Raw genomic sequence first — 12,826 nt, 5'->3', positions numbered from 1 at the left:
GATTTTTCGCTCTTATGTGGCTCGGATCAGGAATTCTTTTGGACAATTTAAGCAGGAAAAAGACACAGGCATTCAGATATTTTGAGATCAGGCACAGGCCTCGTTCATATGTGGGAATAAATCAGATATGTATTGGCTATGTGCCAATGCGACCGCCGTGTAACCAGGCTGATCGGATTTTGTCAACATTGTGTTACTAATGTCATCCAATCTGTGACCATTTAGCTTTTTTAGTTGCATAGCTCGTGAATATGCGGTGAAAAAGAAAAAGAAAAGCATGGATGCTATCCGACAGGTTGAGGAGGTCACATGACTTCTCCAGCTTTGGAGAGAGGAGGAAGTAATTGTAGTGGCAGCTGTGGAGCGCCGGTGACAATCAAATCAAATCAAATCAAACTTTATTTATAGAGCACCTTTCATACAGATATACATGCAACTCAAAGTGCTTCACATAAAATAAAAATAGAAATAAAATACAAACACGCAAACGCACACACCCACACCCACCCACACACAGATATACCCCCCCCCCCACCCACCAACCCTAACTGCCCGTAACAGAGTATAAAAACTGATATAAGAATGATATAAGAAATAAGAAGAAATCAGAAATCACAATGTGATGATGATGCATTTGACTTCACATTAATGAAGTCCAAATTCTAAGTTCCAATATGAACCCTCAGTAATCCATTCATGGTACGCCCTGCCAGTGCTACCTTGTGCATAAAATGCAATTACGGCCACTTTCCTCCTTCTCTGCCCAAAAATCCTGACAATGTTTGGTCGTGTTCTCAGGCACTGCAACAGTCAGAAGTTTGTACAAACTACAAGTATGTATGTGCAATGTTTCTAATGTTGTAGGCAAGTATAATTTATGTAATATGTGTCACCGCACTTTAAAAAGAAAAATCAGATTTAGGCAAGAAATGGAATCTGAGTATCAAGACTTGCGGTGTAAATGCAGCCTCATAGACCTGCAACAAATCCTGTCTGTGAATCTGGTGAGAAAAGAGAAAATATTTGTATTCAACGTGAAGCTCCTGGACTCAGTAATACAAACTGAGTGAGTGAATGAGATTTGATCTAATGTATTATGGTTGGATTTTGTAATTTTTTTTTTATGAACCTCAATCAACAGGGGAGTTTTTCTGCACTGATTGGGGACGGCCACTTTTGTTTTCTTACTTGCACATATTTGACTGATGAGGATTAACTGTTTCCAGCAGGGTTGTTCCCCTCCATCTCCCCAGTTCGGACTGTCAAAGGCTCATTCGCCTCAAATGCTCAGTTCAGGACTGGGATTTCTCTGTTATCTATAAAGTCAACGTGCGTGCATTGCCATGGCAACCTGGAGGCACCCACATGTGTTGTTCTGTTGAGGCTGCGGAGTGTTATGCAGGCGGCATCCAACAAAATCAGTCCTCCAATCTGGGTGTTTAGCGTGAAAGCTAAAGCGAACCATTATCTGAGGTTGTGTGTAACACTTGAGTGAATTATATTATCATACAATATGTACCTGTTACTGCAGTTCAGATACACAGAATGGGGCCTTTGTATTTGGTTTTCACTTCATCTCAACATATATAACAGGGGTGTCAAGGGGGGACACAACGGCTCCAATCCGGCTGAACAATCCATCAAGCAAATGTACAAATTTCTAATGATTTATGTTTTTTTTTACTGATTTCTTAAGAGTAGCAGACACAACTCAACAACAAAGACCATTATTATTATGATTATTATTTTTCCCCTTGTCAATAAACTAGCAGTAGCCTCAAAGCCATGCAGTCAAGTTCAGTTTGTAAAAACATGCATACTACAACAACTATAAAAGACGGTTTCCTGACATTTCACTGTATTTTGCACCAGAAGGTTTCATTAAAATGGTCATTTTCTGACATTTTTGGTAGTGACTGTTGGTTTTGCCAAAATATAGACAGTTTTCATCATGTGCACTCTGCATTACAACAAAAAACGTTTTTTTTTTTTTTTTTTAAAGTAATTTAAAGGTTATTAAAGCACGATTTCAAGATAAAATTGTGGCCCCTGAACAAAAATGTGTTTGACACCCCTGATCTATAATAAGAACAAGTTAAACAACGACTGAGTGACATCGACAAACTTATAAAAAAATCTATTAAGCCACAAAACCATCAACACATCATAACAAAACCAAACCTCACAACATACCTTACACAAAATTTAAAGATTTCTTGAAGAAGTACTGTAGTTTGTTTAGAAAGGAATTTCTGTTTTTTGTTTTCCTCTCCTAAACCTGACGTTTGGATCCGTAAAAATTAAGACTAATTCCTTGAGGCATTTAGAAAAAGAGAGAGAGAAGAAAACTGTTAAATTGAGAGATTAAGGATAATTGGCTCCAATACTTGCATGGGCAAGATGAATTCCATGAACGCTAAGGTTTGGAGTTGAAATAAAGAATCTACAAATAAGTGTGAATAAAATCTTTAATGGTTGAGTTAATTAATTAAACTGCAGTGATTTTTTTTTTCTTGTCAAGTTGACAATTAGGTCTAAATACAAGACACACACACACACACACACACACACACACACACACACACACACACACACACACACACACACACACACACACACACACACGAGGCAAGGAAAGAAGCAGGGAACAGACGGCTATAATTACACAAAGGGAAATGTGTAAAAGAGTTTTGACATCAGAATATGACAGCATCAAATTTCCTGAGTATTCTCGTTAGCTGCTCGCGAGGTGTTTCTGCATGAGAATCCAGTCATGTGAGGTTCGCTGCACTTCTTCTCTGGCACATCTAATACCACCTCACTTCTGAGGCCAGGCATCAGGTGCAGCTCCGCCAGTCTCCCCGTAGCTGTTGGACAATTCTGATCTGCGGCAAAGTATTAATCTCATCATCTGTAAGCCATCCTACGAACATCCAGATGACAGTGAGATTAGTCAGTGAGCTTACTGGTTAGCAGTGGCGATGAAACGCTTGCTGCTAACAACAGATGCCGGAACAGATGCTCCAGCCGGCCCAACGATGATATAAGCTACCGGGCGCTGATACATCACGGCAAGGACGATGATTACGAGAAGGTGACGCATCGCGGGCTGAATGGCATTCATAAACATGCTGAACTGTGTGTCTATGTTTATAACGGTCATAAAAAAGCTTAGCGGGACTGTTTAGCCAAGGGGTTTCTCAGTGGAGGTCCTGGGAGACCCACTGACCTGAAGGTTTTAGATGCTTCCCCGCTCCAATATCTAAAATGTGCAGGTAAATGGGGCTCCAGGGCCAGCGTGGAGAATGACTGACCTGATTTATAAATATCTATTCACGAAAAAAATAAATAAATAAAAGTGGCCACAGTTAAAGAGTACGGAGACAAAAAAAAAATCAGTCGACGGAGGAATAACCTCCACGAAATCCAGATGGGGATCAGTGATGTGAGTGAGGAAGTTACGCAATAAAATATGAACTGATGTTATTGGAAAATATGAAATGCAATTACAATCACTGATTCTTCAGGTGATCTTATTTTGTTGTACACAGGAATAGTAGAGAGAGCATCTGTCTTTCTTGTCCTACTCACCAAGAGATAAGACACGATTAACTGAAGCTGTTGTATTAATATTTACCATTTTCTAAGGATGGACCAATACCACTTTTTTAAAGGATGTATAAACTCCCATTTACTTGAGGAGGACCACCGTGTGAATCCTCAAACTAGATCAGTCCTCCTGACAGTTTCATGACAGATGTCTCACTAACATACATCAAATCACAATGCCTGTGATGCAGCAGCAGCCTCAAATGAACTTAACAAACGTGACAATGCAAACTCTATTGAGTTTACAAGAATGTATAACACATATTTGTCATATTTTGGAAAACTTGTTAAAAAACAAGATACAAATATAGACGTGTCATTCAGTGACTAAAAAATCCGTGCCTCACATGACAAAGATGAAGAAGCAGCAATTCATTTCAGGTACAATGCATCATGTGCCGGCAGTGTTGCTATCTGTTGTTTCCAGCACAGCGTCAGCTGACGAAGATGAGGAAATGAACAGCTGTAGCTCTTAATTGCTCCCCTGTGAAAGATAAATCAGTATATATATATATATATATTCTAAATGTGAGGATGCTCCAGTGAAACTGGATAAACACAATTAAACATGTGACAGTTTACACGAATATTAGGGATTCTGTGATTTACACCTGTTCTCATATTGTAGTTTTTGTGTCATTTTAAAATGTGCACTAATTATGCAAACTATGCTGTCATCGGCTGACTCTTCATTGAAGAGCTCACGCCCACGCCGGCATGTTTGTTTCATTCTGCGTGAACGAATAAACACAAGCATGATTTTGTGACCTCAAATTGCTTAAAAAAAACAACCCAAAAAACTGCTGGTTTGAAGGTTGGAACATTTGAGTTGTGCGCCTTTTACTGGGGACATATCCTGCTGTTTTTATAAAGCACCTAATCCCGCATTATAAGCACAAAACACAATGAAGCTGATTTCTTTTTTATTTTTGCTCCATGAGACCTTTAAGCTCCTGCTTGTTTAGCTGGAGATGTGCTATTACAGCTCGCCGTGGTGACACGGTGTCAGCAGAGGGATTAGGAAGGTATTCACAGGAATGATTTACGGGCTTAAATGCAGATGTTTTGGTAAATGACCCCGTCACAAAGTGTTCCAGTAATCTTGAAGGTTCCGAAGATAATTCATATATGTCGGAGAGACAAGGTGAAAAGACTTAATTCATGTGTTCAAATGAATATGCAGTTGACCACAGTAAAAAAATAGGTCTCTGATTGGCTATTTAACATTAACAGCTAACAAAGAAGCGACATGAAAAGGGCTAAAGAGTGAGGAGGAATGTGTGATTATGGCAGACACCTGTGAATAAGTCTTGTAACTGGTGTTCCTTGGCGCACAACTGAAACTTGACCTTCACATATCGAAAGGTGAAAAGGTGATGCAGAGCATCTATGTCTGAGCTGTGCGCAATTCCTCAGATATCTTCAGTATTTACCACCATTCAATGCAACGCCATGTTGGTGTGCGGCGCAAGCGTGCAGTCTCTTTCTGCTGAACTACGGAACCCGTTTCCATGACAACGTTTCAAGAGAAGATGCATTTTGAAGAACTACTTATTACTTATTATATATATCATATTATAAAAATTCCACTTTGGGAGCCGTTTTCAAAATTGCGTTTTCAGTGACTCCGGTCACTAAAAAACAAACAAGGGTGTTGCGTTTTCACTTGAAAACGTTGACGTGTAAACAGGGCCTCAGATGAAGACATGAGAGGATGGTGAGTGAGGAGTGGGGGATAGAAAGTCATAAACAATGAAGGGAGAGTCCTGTGATGCTAGTGGGAAGTGATGGCTTAAAAATAATATGGCTTCTGTCGTGAGACTCGCAGAACGGAGCCGGTCGGAGCAGGTTACAGATGAACTCCATAGATCAGCGTGTCATATGAATCAGCCGAACGTGTGCGTGTGTGTGTGCACGTGCGCGTGCATGTGTTTCATTGTGAGCAAGGTGGATGGCAAGCAAGAAAGAAAGAGTGCATGTGTGGGACTGATAAGCGGCACAAGCCCAAGGGATTCTTTACATGGCGACCTCGACTTGTCACTTTTCTCAGCCACACTTGCTGATATCCACACACACACACACACACACACACACACACACACACACACACACACACACACACACACACACACACACACACACACACACACACACACCAAGACAGATAACCCCAACTGTGTCATTCATGCCACGGGAGCCGTGAAAGGAGCTATGTACTTCCTTTCTATCCCTTGCGAGTCCCTCCTGAATAAGCGTTGAATATGAGTCACAGTGATTAAGGCTGCACTGATGACTCACACAGATAAGATGACCTCTCATCTATACTGGCTGTGCAAAATATGTCTCAGTGTGTGTCTGTGTGTGAGTGCAAGTGCTTATATGCCAACGTGGCCTTGTTTTGTTTATTCTAATAACATCTCGACTAACTAGCTCTCTGTTGGCACACTGTCTGCGGAGCTCTAGAAACACAGCCTCGCACATCCAACCTACGGATCTGGATTATTGTGCTTTAGTGTGACTGTAGCCTTCCCACACCTGCAGGAAGCACCTCTCTCTGGAAGCCATTAGTCAACATGGTGACTGTGACTGAAATATCTCAACAAATTATCCACCAAAAGTAAATTTGGGATAATTTTTTCTGAGAGGAAGTCAGTGTGCAGCTGGCAAATCAACTTTTCGCTGGAAAAGATTTACTGCATCGCACGGCGTTGAGATTGGCCTGCTTGCACCTGCAGAGTTCAAGCAATTCACAATCAATCAGAATTAGAATCGTTTGTCACGTGTGGGGTGGAAGTGAGATATCATCTTCAGCAAGTAACAGGGCACTTTAGAAATGTAATCACAATTGATTTGAAGGGAAACAAAACGAAAGGTTGAAGAAAGCAAAGATATTAAAGTCGTCTCTGCAGACTCTCTAACAGTTTTCACATACTCGCCTATTTTGCCTCATGTTGAGGAGTCAGGACTCCGTCATCCTGACAGAGATCAGCACAAGCCAACAAACAAGGCATGCAGAGTTTATCTCCACCATCACAAGCAAACAAACAAGCAAACAAACAAACAAACCCCTTTGCTCTCCACAAATTTGAACTGCATCATTAGGACCGATGATCCATCCAGTCTGTGAAGGCCAGAGTTCAGATTTTTAGTACAGCGTGGATAGCTTTCCAGTTGAAGGTCCCACAGCCTCTCTCCCATCATTTCCTCATGAGAGCTGTTAACATAGGTGAAGGAAAGGTGTGCAGCCTCTTTCAGCGCGGCAGCTTAAACTGCACTGCAGCGCTGGTGTCAATATGAAAGGGCAACAGTCTGATAAACTCAGAAACCAGATACTTTCACACCGAAATATATTTAGCTGCCGACTCAAACCAAAACAAACAAAAAAATAAATAAAAATTGAAAGAAAGACTGCTGCGACTGTCACGGTGTCAGCTGTTTCTGGGTTTCCACTTTACCTGAGCTGAACTGTGTGTGTTCACATGAAATACATGAAGAAAAACACATGAATAAGGGCAGTTTGTTTTCACATTCTCGTTCACAAGTGTGGAAAAATAAGAAAACTGTCTTAGTGCTTCAGAATTTATATCGTTCACATTTCAAGGACCTCATCGCAGGAAAACTTCCAGCTACAGAATGTCAGTGAAAGCTGGGTGCAGTTTAGGTTCTCAGTTTTCACACGATTTTGTTGCAGTAGATTATAAATATTCTGAAATATATCAAATATACAGAATTGGCTCATCACAGTGACTTTTGAGGATTTTTTTTCAAAGTTTGTACTTGAACCAAGGGGAAATGTAATCTGAGCCATCCTGGTTCTTTTTTTAAAATATAAATTTAACACCACTAACGTTGATGTTGAACAGACTTACATGCTTTCAAGTGAAAACAGAAAACTTTTGTTGCATTTTGGGGGGCAATTTATATGAAAACTAATGAAATTGCAACTATCTTTTTTTTTGGAGAGTTTTGTTTTTTGAGGGGTGGGAGGGTGGGGAGGGGGGGTTGGAATCAGCATATGCAGCACATTAACAAACATAAAAACTATCAACAGCCAAACACCCACCACCAAGAAGGGTCAACCAATCCCAGAGGTGGTCTGCATCTCTACCTACTATGAAAAACAGTACAGATCAATGAGTAAGCTGACTGAAATTTGAAAGAAGGAAATTAAAACCAAACACTTCTAATACCAGTTCATTGACATCCTTGCGCGTCCATCTTCACTACAACGTATGGATACTGTCGAGTTATATGCCCCGTTTAAGACAATATTGTTCTGTTCTGTCCTGCATCCTATATGACAAATTTCCATAGGCAGCATTTCTGCTTAATTCAGCCATTCGGTCCTGAAAACGCATCTTTTTGAAAATATCTCAAAATGTAAAATCTTTCGAAAATGCTCCAATGATGTGTTTTCACTTCAAAACTTCAAATTGTCTAACCTCTTCTTTATCATTGAGCGTTTTAAGGAAGTGAAGTTTAATGTGAGAATCTCACTTGAAGTGATAATCATCCCCCAGTAAAGAGCAGCAGAAGGATCCTTTGGGATACTTCAGGAAGTTAAACCAGAGGTTTCAGTCGGCACGTTGATACAGAGAAAACTGGCTGGTCATCGTTTCAAACCTATTTGTGGAGCGGCATTCTCACTTTAGCTCTGGCAGACAGTTTGTCTTCAGGGGCTCAGCAGTACACAGATCCCCCGCCGGGTGTTGGTTTACCGTGTAAGCTTAAGCAGTAAATGACGACGTTACTGTACAACCACGATGGGCTCACGAGAGGTGGGCGTACGGCTGTAGTCCGAGTCCTATTCATTCCAGCTATTCAGCGTGAACTAAAGATATTTATCTCAACAGTTACCCACCATTTCCTGTTAATCGTTTTATTATATTCCTAGAGACAGAATACAGCACACAAAACTGTGACTGTTCAAATGGGACGTGTTTTCACAGAAAGTCTGTTTGGCATTTGGTAAACAGGGAGGAAGATCCCTGCTCTCTCATCTCTTTGAATTGCTGCTGAGGGTGGGGAAGCAGAATATCGCTGGAAATTACTATTCTAATATTGGTAATTGGTAATATTCAAATCTGCTGCTAATCAGTCTGTGGAGGGAGAGACACGCGCAGACAGAAAAAAAAATAATAAATTCCCCCGTCTGGGATGAGATTTGCGGAGACAGAGGGGAGGGAGATCAGCATTGTGATGAATATTCAGTTGTTGACATTTAGCGTGGAGCGCTGAGGATGTGAGGGAGGGATGATGCCAAGTTCGAGTAAGAGCATTACAGAACATGGAGGAGATAGAGGGATGAGGAGAAGTAGAGGGGATTAGGGGGGGAAACAGAGACGACGATTGAGAAAGATATCTCGCTCACACACTCGGCGCACACAGGGGAGCGTGTTTGTTTGGGTCGATCTCAGAATGGAGACCACGAGTGTCGCCACTGCAATTAATGAGACTTGTTGTTGATGATTGTTATTGTCAGTTTGTTTTTGTTTTTTTGTTGTTTTTTTTTTGCAGGCAGCTTAGTGACAGTCTCGAAACCAGATCTGGGTCACGCTGCTACAGTCTACTCATTAAACCCATTCAGCTCCCTCACTGCGCCATCAGCTGTTTATTTGGCTGCTGAGATGGTGCGGATGTTTTCCTCCTCTCGACTTCAGACGCTCCTCTCAAAATTCAGACGCTCATCACCAAGACTGAGGGACCACAGTGTTAAATTTAGAGACAGGCGAGGGGGAGAGAAGTAATGGATAGAGAATCGGAGGCAGATAACTGAGCAAGATAGAGAGCAAGGGAGAGAAAGAAAGGGAAGAAGCAAGGGAAGTGTGTCTTTGTGCTGTTGTTTACAGATGCTGTGTATTAAGTTAATGACCTTTTTTTTTTTTGCATAATTACAGCCACATCCAGTTCGTGCCGGAGTCTCGGGAGACTTTCTGCTCCTAACAAGCAAAGAAGCCTCCTGTGTTTGTCACTGGGCGAGCTGAGTGTATGTGTGATAGGATGCCATGGCTCTGCAAGGCCTGCTGAATGCACAGAGCGCAGAAGCTCCTGCGTAGATAAAGTGAGCACGACAACGTGTTAACAACGAGAATGAACACATAATGACTAAATTACATGTAAACAAACATTGTCTGTTAATACAGATACTGATTTAGCAAACTTGAGATTGCAGGTTAAATTACAAACAGTGGACAGGTCATCTCCTTGCTCCTTACCGGAACACGATAATGGGGCTTGCCCACTGCGTTCTGGAAATAGTTCTATATTCTAAGGGATTCTTAAGTTGTAGTTTATTTCTGCACTTCAACTTTTTAAGTTTGTACTCAACACAGGCTTGATTCACTGAAATAAACAACCTGTAAATACCAATTCATGATTACTGAAGCTTTGCAGGTTTTACGAAAAGGATGTTATCAACATGTGGAAGAATATAAAAGACTAAAGAGTCTAGAGGACAATGTGGTCATGCTGTGTGCTGTGACCTCGGTAGCCTTGTTGTGTTTACACCCACAATCAGGAAAACTATTTAATTTATCAGCCACTCTGTGCAATAAGAACCAGTCGCTTTCCTCTGAGTGACACATTACTCCATTATGACAACTATAGTAAGGAATAGGTTATTTATAAACTGATTTCCAGACCAATAACAGTGTTTACTTCCACAGTCCCCGGAGAGCAGCTGGTTTATATCGTGTCACGGCGAGCAAATGAATCCTGATCACACGGCGACACAAACTGTTGATTTGGAACTTCTAAGGACTGATCAGCACGAGGATGTATACACGTCTGCTACAGAAGGAGAAACTGCTGAATGCAAAGGATTTATCGAGTACTAAGTCTGTCGGCTGGAATCCTCCGGCAGAGCAAAAGCAACAAACACTGGCTCAGGGCAAAAGCAAACACTAATATGATCATCGTCGACAAAGAGTGAGGCACTTAGAGCCACAAACAGACGCAGAGGGAGACTTTGGTCAACGCTCAGCAATGTTACCTGAGGCAAGCTGTGAAAGGAGGGGAGAGTGGAGTCTTTCACACGTAACCTATAGGAGTTAGAAAATAAAGAGAAGTTTCATATATTCAGGTCACACACTATTTATTGTCGAAAACAGTGAGACAAAAATGTTGAATAAAATAACCTTTATAATTATGTCTAAAACAATAAACAAAAGTCCCAGGTGTACCAGGTGTTAAGAATGAAGTTGCTCTTTACTTATACAATTGGGGTCTTACTGCTGATGGAAACCATATATGGGGAAGTGAGCATTAATATCCATACATGAACTTCGAAACGGGACTTGAAGGAACTACTGTATGTCAGGTATTCAACACTTGTCTTAATTCTAATCAAGCCGGTGCCAGCGCAGTCTCCTTCATCAGGTACATATCAGTCACATGTTTGAGAAACAACAAAAGCTACACGCACACAAAGACTGAGAAAAGGGACAATGTCAAAGATTGCAGCATTTACCAAAGTAATTCCAACTTCACCTACAAACAAACAAACAAACAAAAATGTCGGTAGACAGAAAACAATATTTCTCTTGGATCTTCTGTTGTCTCTTTGGAACAAAGACCACCAATGTTGACAGGCAACAGATTAAATATTGAATCCGTTTTTCATTTTCAACTTGGCAACTACTTCAGTTTTGCAGCGACACTACCACATCAAATGTTTTAAAACATGCTTTCGATGATAATTAGTGAATCTAAAAGTCCCCATTGATCAGAGAGTGTGTGACCCTGCAAAGTCAGATGTTATCTATCCATGGATGGATGGAAAGAAGTCTAAGCGGAGGCCAATAATCTTCTCCAAGCGAACATATTTCTACAGTTTGAATCAGCTCCTCTTCATAAATACGCTCCACCCACATAACCTGTCTGCCTTTGGTGCTGCTAAATATGTCACAATCTGAGAGGATCCACTGAGAGTTTTCCTGTGAAAACCTGCCCTCCGCTCAGACATGTGAACCTTGTTGAATGTATTGTTAAAGTGAAAAGTTGAACGCCCCTTAGTGAACGCTCAGGTGGCTCTACATGCAGCCTAATGAATATGTTCTACAACACTTTAGCGTCAGTGCAGACAATGAAGTCTACATAATTAAAGGGGATGAATCAAAAGGGTAATTTAAAGTCCCCTCGTGTCCCCTGCCAAAATGTTTGCTGAAGAGGAGGTAGGGAAGGAGGTGTTACAAAGAGTTACATCCTCCCGAAGAGGGCCTTTTTGAAGTCGTAAGCAAGGTGGGGTTTTGAAAACAGGTAATAGGAAAGGCAGAACCTTTGCAAGTCTGCATGTCGCATATAATATTGATGTCATCATCCAAGAAACAGTCACATGCACAATCACACTGACACAGTCTCTCACACACACACACACACACACACACACACACACACACACACACACACACACACACACACACACACACACACACACACACACACACACACACACACACACACACACACACACACACACACACACACACACACACGCACGCACGAAAACCTCAGTCAAAGCTCTGGGCACGATCTTTCAAACATATGAACACAACAAAAAAACAGTCCACCAATTTCCTCCGATCAATTTTTTCCCACCTTTCCACCTACCGCTCATCTTATTCCTCTCTCCATCCACCCATTCCTCCATCCATCCTGCACCAAAGCCTCCACTCAGCAGTCAGGTATAGAATTCCATTACAGCCCAGTGATGCAGCACTTCAAAGGAAGGAGAGCCCTGTGTGTGTGTGTGTGTGTGTGTGTGTGTGTGTGTGTGTGTGTGTGTGTGTGTGTGTGTGTGTGTGTGTGTGTGTGTGTGTGTGTGTGTGTGTGTGTGTGTGTGTGTGTGTGTGTGTGTGTGTGTGTGTGTGCGCGCACGTGCCATACACTGTAAGTGTGAGAATTTTTCTGCTATGTACAGGGAATCTCATCATCAGACACACAACAGTGATGTCCCCAGCCAATATTTATCCTGCAGAGTGTGCAAACTGCTTTTCATTTTTTTTTCTCTCTCCCTCTCTCTCTCCCTTGATCTGGAATGTGATGTAAGCAACTTGGGTTTTGGCTCAAAACGGGGAATTCTTGCGAGGATCTTTGCACCAGTAGTCGGTATGTCTGCCTCCAAATGTTTTAACACATGATTTTTTTGTTTTTGGGTCAATTTTAAACTGCAAAACGTGAATCAATATTCTTAGCAATGTGAACTTTGAGAGCAGATATT

The sequence above is a fragment of the Blennius ocellaris genome (genome assembly GCF_963422515.1).
Source record: "Blennius ocellaris genome assembly, chromosome: 5".
Classification (NCBI taxonomy): domain Eukaryota; kingdom Metazoa; phylum Chordata; class Actinopteri; order Blenniiformes; family Blenniidae; genus Blennius; species Blennius ocellaris.
Note: the sequence above shows the minus strand (reverse complement) of the source record.